Below are 9,631 nucleotides of genomic sequence, written 5' to 3' on the forward strand. Positions count from 1 at the left end.
CAGGGCGTGATCCCGGCATTATGGGATCGAGCCCCACATCAGGCTCCTCCGCTATGAGCCTGCTTCTCCTCTCCCACTCCCCCTGCTTATGTTCCCTCTCTCGCTGGCTGTCTCTATCTCTGTCAAGTAAATAAATTAATTAATTAATTAATTAATTTAAAAAAATAAGAGATCTATTTAGACCTTTTAATGCACCATGGGCTGATCTCAGAATCTTATATGGTTTGTCTCATTTATTTTTGCAAAAGCCATTCTATGAGGACCATAAAATGATAAGCCTCATTCCACATCTGTAGAAATGTGACTTGGAAGGGTTGAGTGATCAACCCAGAATTATGAACTGGGTCATTATGAACTGATGTGCTTTGACTGGAATGCAACAAGATAGGACAGTGGTTCTCAACCAGGGATGATTTTGCCTCCAGAGGACACCTGAAAATATCCAGAGAAATTTTTGACTTCGTAGCTTGGGAAGTGCTACTACTACTATGGCATGTCTAGGGTGGCCCAGAGAGTCTGCATCTGTAACTTGATCCCAGTCATTGATGTTGTCTGTCTTGGTCTGTAGACACTTTTGTACGTTAAGGCTGTGGTCCAGTGTCAGAGTCAGATGTGATCTTCTTCTCTCAGAATCCCCTCACCCTCCTCTGATCTGAACGTAGGCAGCCAAACAAGTTTATAGGTGTCACTTTTCCCTCATGACAGGAAATGAACCTTCTAAGCCTTTGTTCCCTTATCTATAAACTGGACAAATTCCATCTAAGGATTCGGTCTGAGAACTTAATAATACTTTAGAGCTCACAGGAAATTCCCTGGCACAGAGCAGGTGCTCCATCCACAGGGACCTCTGTGACCATCTAAGTTCCACATTTCCTAAGCTCAGGATGACATCAGAAAAGGCCTCCTCTAGGACAGGAAGTGAGTCCAGGATTCCTCTGCCTCTGGGACAGTTTTCTGGGTGAGTTGGGAATGAAGTGTGTGTCACTGGCAGCATCCTGCACAGGTGAGGAAATCAGGCGCTCACTCACACACTCACATTCATCCACAGGAGAAGTCCCTGGACAAGAAGATCTCCCGTGGCACTGAGTGTGCTGCGCTGGGATGAACGGTATATGGGTAAGGTGTAATTGTTCCTCTTACTCTCTTCAGTGTGTTCAATGCTGGCTGTATTTTGCTCCGATTTTAGGCTTGAGTTTCTTCATCGGACCCTTGTACTTCCACAAAAGTACTCTCAACCATGAGTTGTCAAAAGAGGTGCCCTTTGGGAAAAGATGTCAGAAAAATCCTATTTCATCATTTTGAGGATGTTTTGTTTTGTTTTGTTTTTTTTCATTAGGAAAATACATGTTTTCCTAGATGCTCCACTAAGAGATTTCAGCTCACATACATTTGGGCATATTTGTGTCACATGGTATATTAGGCAGAATGATGGCCTTCCAAAAATGTCCTCATCCCAATCCTCGTAACCTGTGAAAATATTAGGTTACAAGAGAAAGGGAATTAAAGCTATCAAAGGAATTAGGATTGCTAATCACCCAACCTTAAAATAGAGGTTATCTGGGGTTACCTGGATAAAGTCAGTGGAATCACAAAGATCTGTGGATGGAAAAGGAGGCAGCAATAACAGTCTGATAGATGAGACATGAGAAAGACTCAGCCAGCCACTGCTGGCATTGAAGATGGAGGGTGGGACCATGTGACAAGGGATGGGGGTGGCATCCAGAAGTTGGAGAAGGCAAGAAAGTGGGTTACCTCTTAGAGTCTCTAGAAAAAAATGTAGTCCTGCAGACAAGCTGATTTTTATCCCAGGGAGACCCATTTTGGACTTCTGATCTCCAAAATGATAAAGTAATACCTTTATGCTCTTTTAAGACACTAAGTCTGGGATCACTGGTTAGCACAATAACGGGAACCCAAGGCACGTGATCACCCCTATATTGATGTTTTAATCTGAATATATGGCCACCCTTATGAAATTAGTGTCCTGCCCCTAGGAAAAGCAGAGAATCAATATTGGAAAGGCCACCTAGTCTCTGTTCATGATTTTAAAAAGTGTAATAAACTTCTGCTTATCAAAGCATTGTGTTTCTTTTTTTTATGTTATGTTAGTCACCATACAGTACATCATTAGTTTTTGATGTAGTGTTCCATGATCCATTGTTTGTGTTTCTTCCTGTTTCAGTTTCTGTAGTTTAAATGTTTGCAGGAATGCATCCATTTCTTCAAGATTGCCTAATTTGTTGGCATGTAATAGCTCATAATATTCTCTCACAATTGTTTGTATTTCTTCAGTGTTGGTTGTGATGTCTCCTCTTACACTCATTATTTATTTCTTTGGATTCTTTCTCTTCCCTTTTTGAAAAGTCTGGCTAGGGGTTTATTGACTTACTAATTCTTTCAATGAACCAACTCCTAGTTTTGTTCATATGAACAGACCCATGAGCAGCAAAGAAACTGAAGCAGTAATCAAAAATCTCCCAGCAAACAAGAGTCCAGGGCCAGATGGCCTGCCAGGGGAATTCAACCAAACATTTAAAGAAGAAATATTAACTATTCTTATGAAACTGCTTCAAAAATGGAATAGAAGGAAAATTTCCAAACTCATTGTATGAAACCAGGATTATGTTGATCTCAAAAATAGACAAAGACCCCACCAAAAAGAAGAGTAACTGACAAATATCTGTGAACATAGATGCAAAAATTCTAACCAAGACACTAGCTAATAGGATACAATAGTACATTACAAGGATTATCCATCACAACTGGGTAGAATTTATTCCTGGGATGCAAGGGTAGTTCAACATTCACAAATCAAACAACATGATAGAGCACATTAATAAAAGAAAAGACAAGAACCATATGATCCTCTCAATTGATGCAGAAAAAAAAATGACAAAATACAACATCTGTTCCTGATTAAAACTCTTCAAAGTATAGGGATAGAGGGACATACCTCAATATCCTAATACCCATATATGACAAACCCACAGTGACTATTACCCTCAACAGGGAAAAACTAAAAGCTTTTCCCCTAAGGTCAGGAACACAACAGAGATGTCCACTCTAAACACTCTTGTTCAACATAGTACTAGAAATCCTAGCCTCATCAATCAGACAACAGAAAGAAATAAAAGGCATCCAAACAGGCAAAAAAAAAAAAAAAAAGGAGTCAAACTCTATTTTCGGAGACAACATGATACACTATGTAGAAAACCCAAAGATGCCCCTAAAAATTACTACAATTGATACAGTAATTCAGCAAAGTCAAAGGAAATAAAATCAACACACAGAAGTTAGTTGCATTTCTCTACACTAACAATGAGGCAGAAGAAAGAGAAATCAAGGAATCAATCCTATTTAAATTGCCCAAAAGGATAACATACCTATGAATAAACCTAACCAAAGAGGTAAAGAATCTGTACTTTGAAAACTTACAAAAAATAGAGGATGATAGAAAGAAATGGAAAAACATTCTATGCTCATGGATTGAAAGTACAAATTTTGTTAAAATGTCTATACTACCCAAAGCAATTCTATACATTCAATGCAATCCATATGAAAATACCATCCACATCTTTCACAGAGCTGGAACAAATAATCCTAAAATTTGCATGGAACCAGTAAAGACCCCAAATCACCAAGGGAATGCTGAAAAAGAAAACCAAAGCCAGAAGCATCACAATACCAGACTTCAATCTGTATTACATAACTACAATCATCAAGACAGTATGGTACTGGCATAAAAAGAGACACATGGATCAATGGAACAGAATAGAAAACCCAGAAGTAGACCCTCAATTCTATGGTCAACTAATCTTTGCAAAGCAGGAAGGAATATTCAAAGGAAAAAGACATTTTCTTCAACAAATGGTGTTGGGAAAATTGGACAGACACATGCAGAAGAATGAGACTGGATCATTCTCTTACACTGTACACAAAGATCGACTCAAAATGGATGAAAGATTTAAATGTGAGACAGGAATTCATCAAAATCCTCGAGGAGAACACAGGCAGCAACCTCTTTGACCTCAGCCACAGCAACTTCTTGCTATACTTCTCTCCAAAGGCAAGAGAAACAAAACCAAAAATGAACTATTGGGACCTCATCAAAATAAAAGCTTTTGCACAGCAAAGGAAAGAGTCAAGAAAACTAAAAGACAAACTACAGAATGGGAGAATATGTTTGAAATGTCTTATCAGATAAAGGGGTACCATGCAAAATCTACAAAAAATGTATTAAACTCAACACCCCCAAAACAAAAATTCACTTAAGGGATGGGAAGAAGACATGAACAGACATTTCTCCGAGGAAGATATACATTGGCAAACAGACACATGAAAAAATGCTCAACATCACTCATCATCAGGGAAATACAAATAAAAACCACAACGAAATCCTTCACTACACTGGTCAGATGGCTAAAATTAACAACTCAAAAAACAACAGATGTTGGCCCAGATGCAGAGAAAGGGGAACCCTCTCACGCTGTTGGTGGGAATGCAAACTGGGGCAGCCACTATAGAAAGCAGTATGCAGGTTCCTCAAAAAGTTAAAAATAGAGCTACCCTATGACCCATCTACTCAGTATTTATCCAAAGGACACAAACAAAGCAATCTGAAGGGGCACTTTTACCCCAATGTAGATAGCAGCAATGTCCACAATAGCCAAACTGTGGAAAGAGCCCAGATGTCCTTCGACAGATAAATGGATAAAGAAGATGTGGTATATATATATATATATATATATATATATATATATACACACACAATGGGATATTACACATCCATCAACAAGAACGAAATCTTTCCATTTGCAATGATGTTGATGGAACTATAGGGTATTATGCTAAGTGAAATAAGTCAGTTAGAGAAAGCAAATACCATATGATTTCACTCATATGTGAAATTTAACAAAAGAGATGAATATGGGGAAAGGAAGGAAAAATAAAATAAGATGAAAATTGAGAGGAAGTAAGAGACTCTTAACTATATGGAACAAACTGAGGGTTGCTGGAGGGGAGGTGAATGGGGGAAGGGATAATTGGGTCATTGGCATTAAGGAGGGCACTTGATGTATGAGCCCTGGGAGTTATTTGCAACTGGTGAATCACTGAATTCTACTTCTGAAACCAATTTTTAAAAATTGTGAAATTGGCTTAAGCCTAAACTAGTGTTAAGACAGGAGAATGAGTAAACACAAATCCTATAAAATAAAAAAACTGTTACATTATAAAAGTGGGTATTAAGGAGGGCACATATTGCATGGAGCACTGGGGGTTATACACAAACAATGAATCATGGAACACTACATAAAAAACTAATGATGTACTGTATGGGGACTAACATACCATAATAAAAAATTATTATTAAAAAAATTAATAAATAAAAATAAATAAAAGTGGAATTGAAACCAATAAGTAGGGGCATCTGGGTGGCTCAGTTGGTTAAGCATCCAACTCTTGATTTCAGCTCAGGACATGATCTTGAGGTTGTGAAATCAAGCCCTTCATGGGTTTTCCTGCTGGGCATGGATCCTTCTGGAGATTCTGTCTCGCCCTCTGCCCCTTCCATCCCTGTACCCCGTTTGCACACTCCCTCTCTCTATATATATATATATCTCTATATCACTCAAAAACAAACAAAGAAGCAAACAAACAAACTAAAACCAATGAAGAAAGCAAGCTTTTGATACAAATTATGTTTGGGCAGTTTTTATTAGCTAGAAGCAAAATAACATTAAATTTCTATCTTCTTTTCTTTTTGGCATTTTATTTTTTCATTTTGTATTATGTTCAATTAGACAACATATAGTACATCATTAGTTTTTGATGAAATGTTCAACGATTCATTAGTTGTGTATATTAACATGAACCATTTGTTGGCATAAAGTGAGTAAAGTTACAGAAAAATAACGTGACTAAAATAAACTTGTTGAAAAAATATAAAATAGCAGCTGACTTGTGGGAGACAGATTAGATTAATCCACTGATCATAAACCAGATGGAAGACTGAGAACATCATTGATGGATTCCTGTGGGTGAAAACCTAAAGGTCCAACAATAAAAAAGATATAAAAACAAGTATAAAACTAGGAAAAATATTTAGAACATATTGGATATTGCAAAGCAAAAAGTATAGACATGTAAGAAGTTCTTTTAAACCAATTAGAATAAAAATACTTAAGCTGAGAAATGATCTAAGGATACAAACCAAAAATATGCAAAGAGTACATGTGAATAAATATATGAACACGAAAATGTGTTAAACTTTATAACAATCAAATGGAGTGAAAATATAATATTAAGGAAATCTTAGTAAATCTCAGTACAAGGTTGGATTTATTTCTAAGACTGCAGCCCCCAGGGACAGAACATTTCTTAGCTGGATAGCTGATTTCTAGAAGCGTGCATTTATGTGTTAGGGGTTAAACTGTTATTATAATAAGATTTGGCTGGAGGCAACATAACATGATGCCTGAGAGACCATCTGAATCAGGCAGCCCTCCACATACCTCAGAAGGGGTGAGCCTTTTCACCACAGCCTTGACCTTGAGTGAGTCGGCTAGATTCCAAAAGCTTCACATCCTCCATAACATAGGGGAATGATACTAATCATATAAGTATTATTGGAAAACTTAAATGAGATAATGTGTGCAAACACTTAAACAGTGCAGGCAGAGTGTTATTATTATTTTGTGTTATCAAGATCCACATCACTAACCAAATTTCTTAGGGCACCTGGGTGGCTCAGTTAACTGGCTGACTCTTGATCTCAGCTCAGGTGATGATCACCAGGTCCTGAGTTCAGCCCATGAAACCTACTAAAAGCAAACAAACAAAAAACACCAAATTTGTTTTCTAACTCAAAAACTTTCATTAGATCAATACATTTTATTTTCTGGTCCTGACTATATTTAACCACCATTCATCTGTTTTTCACTCAACAAAAATTCGCTGAGTGTAAACACCGTCCTGAGAACTGTAGTAAGCACTGCACTTTCAAAGATAGGTAGGAAACAGTTCTGAAATTCAAGGCCTTGATATTGTGCATGAATAGAAAAATTTAGTGAAGTTGATGTGACTGGATGGAAATTGAATCAGATCAGGAAAAAAGGGGGGGAGAGTCAAATCTTTGAGTTGGTTTTATTCACATGATCTGAGAAAACATCTCTGTAAGTGAATTTTCAGGACATTTCCAAAATAAGCACTCATCCTATCACTTTGAGTATAGATATTAACTACATGAGATTTGACTTATTTTGTCAAGAAATCCAAACCATTACCAAAGATTACTGAGAAAATCAGGTTGTAGTCACACCAAGTGAAAATGACTGGTTATAAAGTGAAAGGGGGAACCCAGATTATAACCTGAAGAAAAATAGAGAAGACAAGGAAGACCCAGAGAGAGAACCATTTTAAAATGTGTACACCTGGGGAAAAAATTAAAATAGTGGATGGAGGAAGCCAGGATCTCTAGGCTTCCATATTGTGTGCCCAGCTATTCAGGAGAGTCCTGTGATGGTCCTGACACTGAGAGGCACCACCCTGTGGAGGAGCCTGCTCAGGGCCCCCTTCATGTCCCTGTTCCTCAGGCTGTAGATGAAGGGGTTCAGCATGGGGGTGACAATGGTGTACATCACGGAGGCCACCAGACTCATCCTAGTGGATGAAGTTGCTGCAGAACTGAGGTAGACCTCGAGGCCTGTGTCATAGAACAAGGACACCACCGAGAGGTGAGACCCACACGTAGAAAAGGCTTTGTACTTGCCCACAGCTGATGAAATACTGAGTATGGAGGAAACAATTTGATAGTAAGACAACAGTATTACATGGAGAGGAATGACAGCCAGAAGTCCAGTTGCAGAATACACCACTACGTTATTGATGAAGGTGTCAGAACAGGTGAGCTTCAGGACTTCAGGAAGATCGCAAAAAAAGTGTGGGATTTCCATGTTTGTGCAGAAGGACAGCCTCAAAAGAGTTAAGGTCTCAAGCAGGGAGCCCATGACACTGATGCACCAGGACCCCAGGGCCAGCAATGCACAGAGCTGGGGGTTCATGATGACTGAGTAGTTCAGGGGGTGACAGATGGCCACAAAGCAGTCATAGGACATCACAGTCAGGAGTAAATTGTCCAGGCATCCAAATACAATGAAAAAAAAAAATCTGACTGAGGCATCCTTCATATGTTATGGCTTTGCTTTGAGTCTGGATGTTTAGCAGCATCTTGGGGACAGTGGTGGAGGTGAAGCAGATGTCTACAAAGGACAGGTTGGAGAGCAAGAAGTACATGGGGGTGTGGAGGCGGGAGTCTGAGCAGATGGCCAGGATGATGAGCACGTTCCCAGTGAATGTGACCAAGTACATGCACAGGAACAGCCTGAAGAGCATGAACTGAGTCTCCGACTTTGCTGAAAACCCCAGGAGGAGAAATTCTGAGGCATGTGTTTGATTTCCTGATTCCATGTGGATGAAAAAACTAGCAGAAAAGGAAAAAAAATCAGCATTCAATGACCATCACAGTGACAGCACAGAAATGTGATTGCCTTTAATTTCAGGTGAGCGGATTAATAAAGTACTTCCCTGTTACAATTGCCTCAGTTGGGGAATTTGAGATGATCCATCCTTCCCTCTGCTGCCACTGCCATTTGGAAATGTAGTCCTAGTTCCAAAGCAGTCGTGCCCTTTATAGCCCGGCTACTCAGAGTGTGGTCCCTGGACCAGAAGGCGCAGCGTTTCCCAGAGCTGCTTTGAATGCAGAGTCCCAGGCCACTTTCAGAACTGCTGAATCGCAATCCACATTGTGACAAGACCATGGTGGTTTCCCCTGCTCGATCATGACTGAGTTGTGCTGGTCTAGAACATCTGTGCCTTTCAGTCCTTCAATTTTTATCTCCTCACTTTTATTTTCTACTACATCTTCCTTCAAACCTCCTTACTTTCTATGTAGGAAAAATAGGAGCTCAATAAATAATAGGAGCTTAATAATTAGCTCAATAGGAGCTATTTTTTCTGCCATCTGTGTGGAGTCAATAATTTTCATCCATTTGTCTTAACTGTTTCAAAAACTGTGTATGAATCCTATATTTAGTTTTTCAATGCAAATATCTATAATTTTCACAATGATTTGTATTTCTTCTGACCAGATTATACTATTTTGCATGGTCATTTTGTGACACTCTGGTCTATGTCATTTGAAAACCTGCCATTATGCCTTCTTTCTTTTATCCCTGAGTAGAATTCTTTAAGTATCATTTTTAAAAGTAATATAAGCACCACAGTTTAGGCTGATGTTATATTTGGGCATTTTTTGTTTTTAAGGTAAGGATTCAGAGCTTGGTATACATACATATTCATACTTGTACTTTAAAAAGTGTTCTCTGGGTGCCTGGGTGGCACAATCAGTTAAGTATCCAAATCTTGGTTTTGGCTCAGGTTGTGATTTCAGGTGGTGAGATCAAGCCCCAGATCAGGCTGTGCCCTCAGGGCAGAGTCTGGTTAAGATTCTCTCTTCCTCTCCCTCTGCCCCTCCTCCCCCCACTCAAATAAATCAATAAATCTTAAGAAAAAGAAAAAAAGGAAAAAGTGCCACAAAATAGTTAGATAGTCAATGACAGAGGAAATGATGAAG

At 38.9% G+C, this 9,631-nt stretch overlaps 1 pseudogene; it reads right to left on the reverse strand.

Annotated features, from left to right (window-relative positions):
• Positions 1-7,473: 7,473 nt before the first annotated feature.
• On the reverse strand, positions 7,474-8,466 carry LOC113249416 (olfactory receptor 7C1-like; annotated as a pseudogene).
• Positions 8,467-9,631: the final 1,165 nt, after the last annotated feature.

The sequence above is a fragment of the Ursus arctos genome, unplaced genomic scaffold, assembly GCF_023065955.2.
Source record: "Ursus arctos isolate Adak ecotype North America unplaced genomic scaffold, UrsArc2.0 scaffold_14, whole genome shotgun sequence".
Classification (NCBI taxonomy): Eukaryota; Metazoa; Chordata; class Mammalia; order Carnivora; family Ursidae; genus Ursus; species Ursus arctos.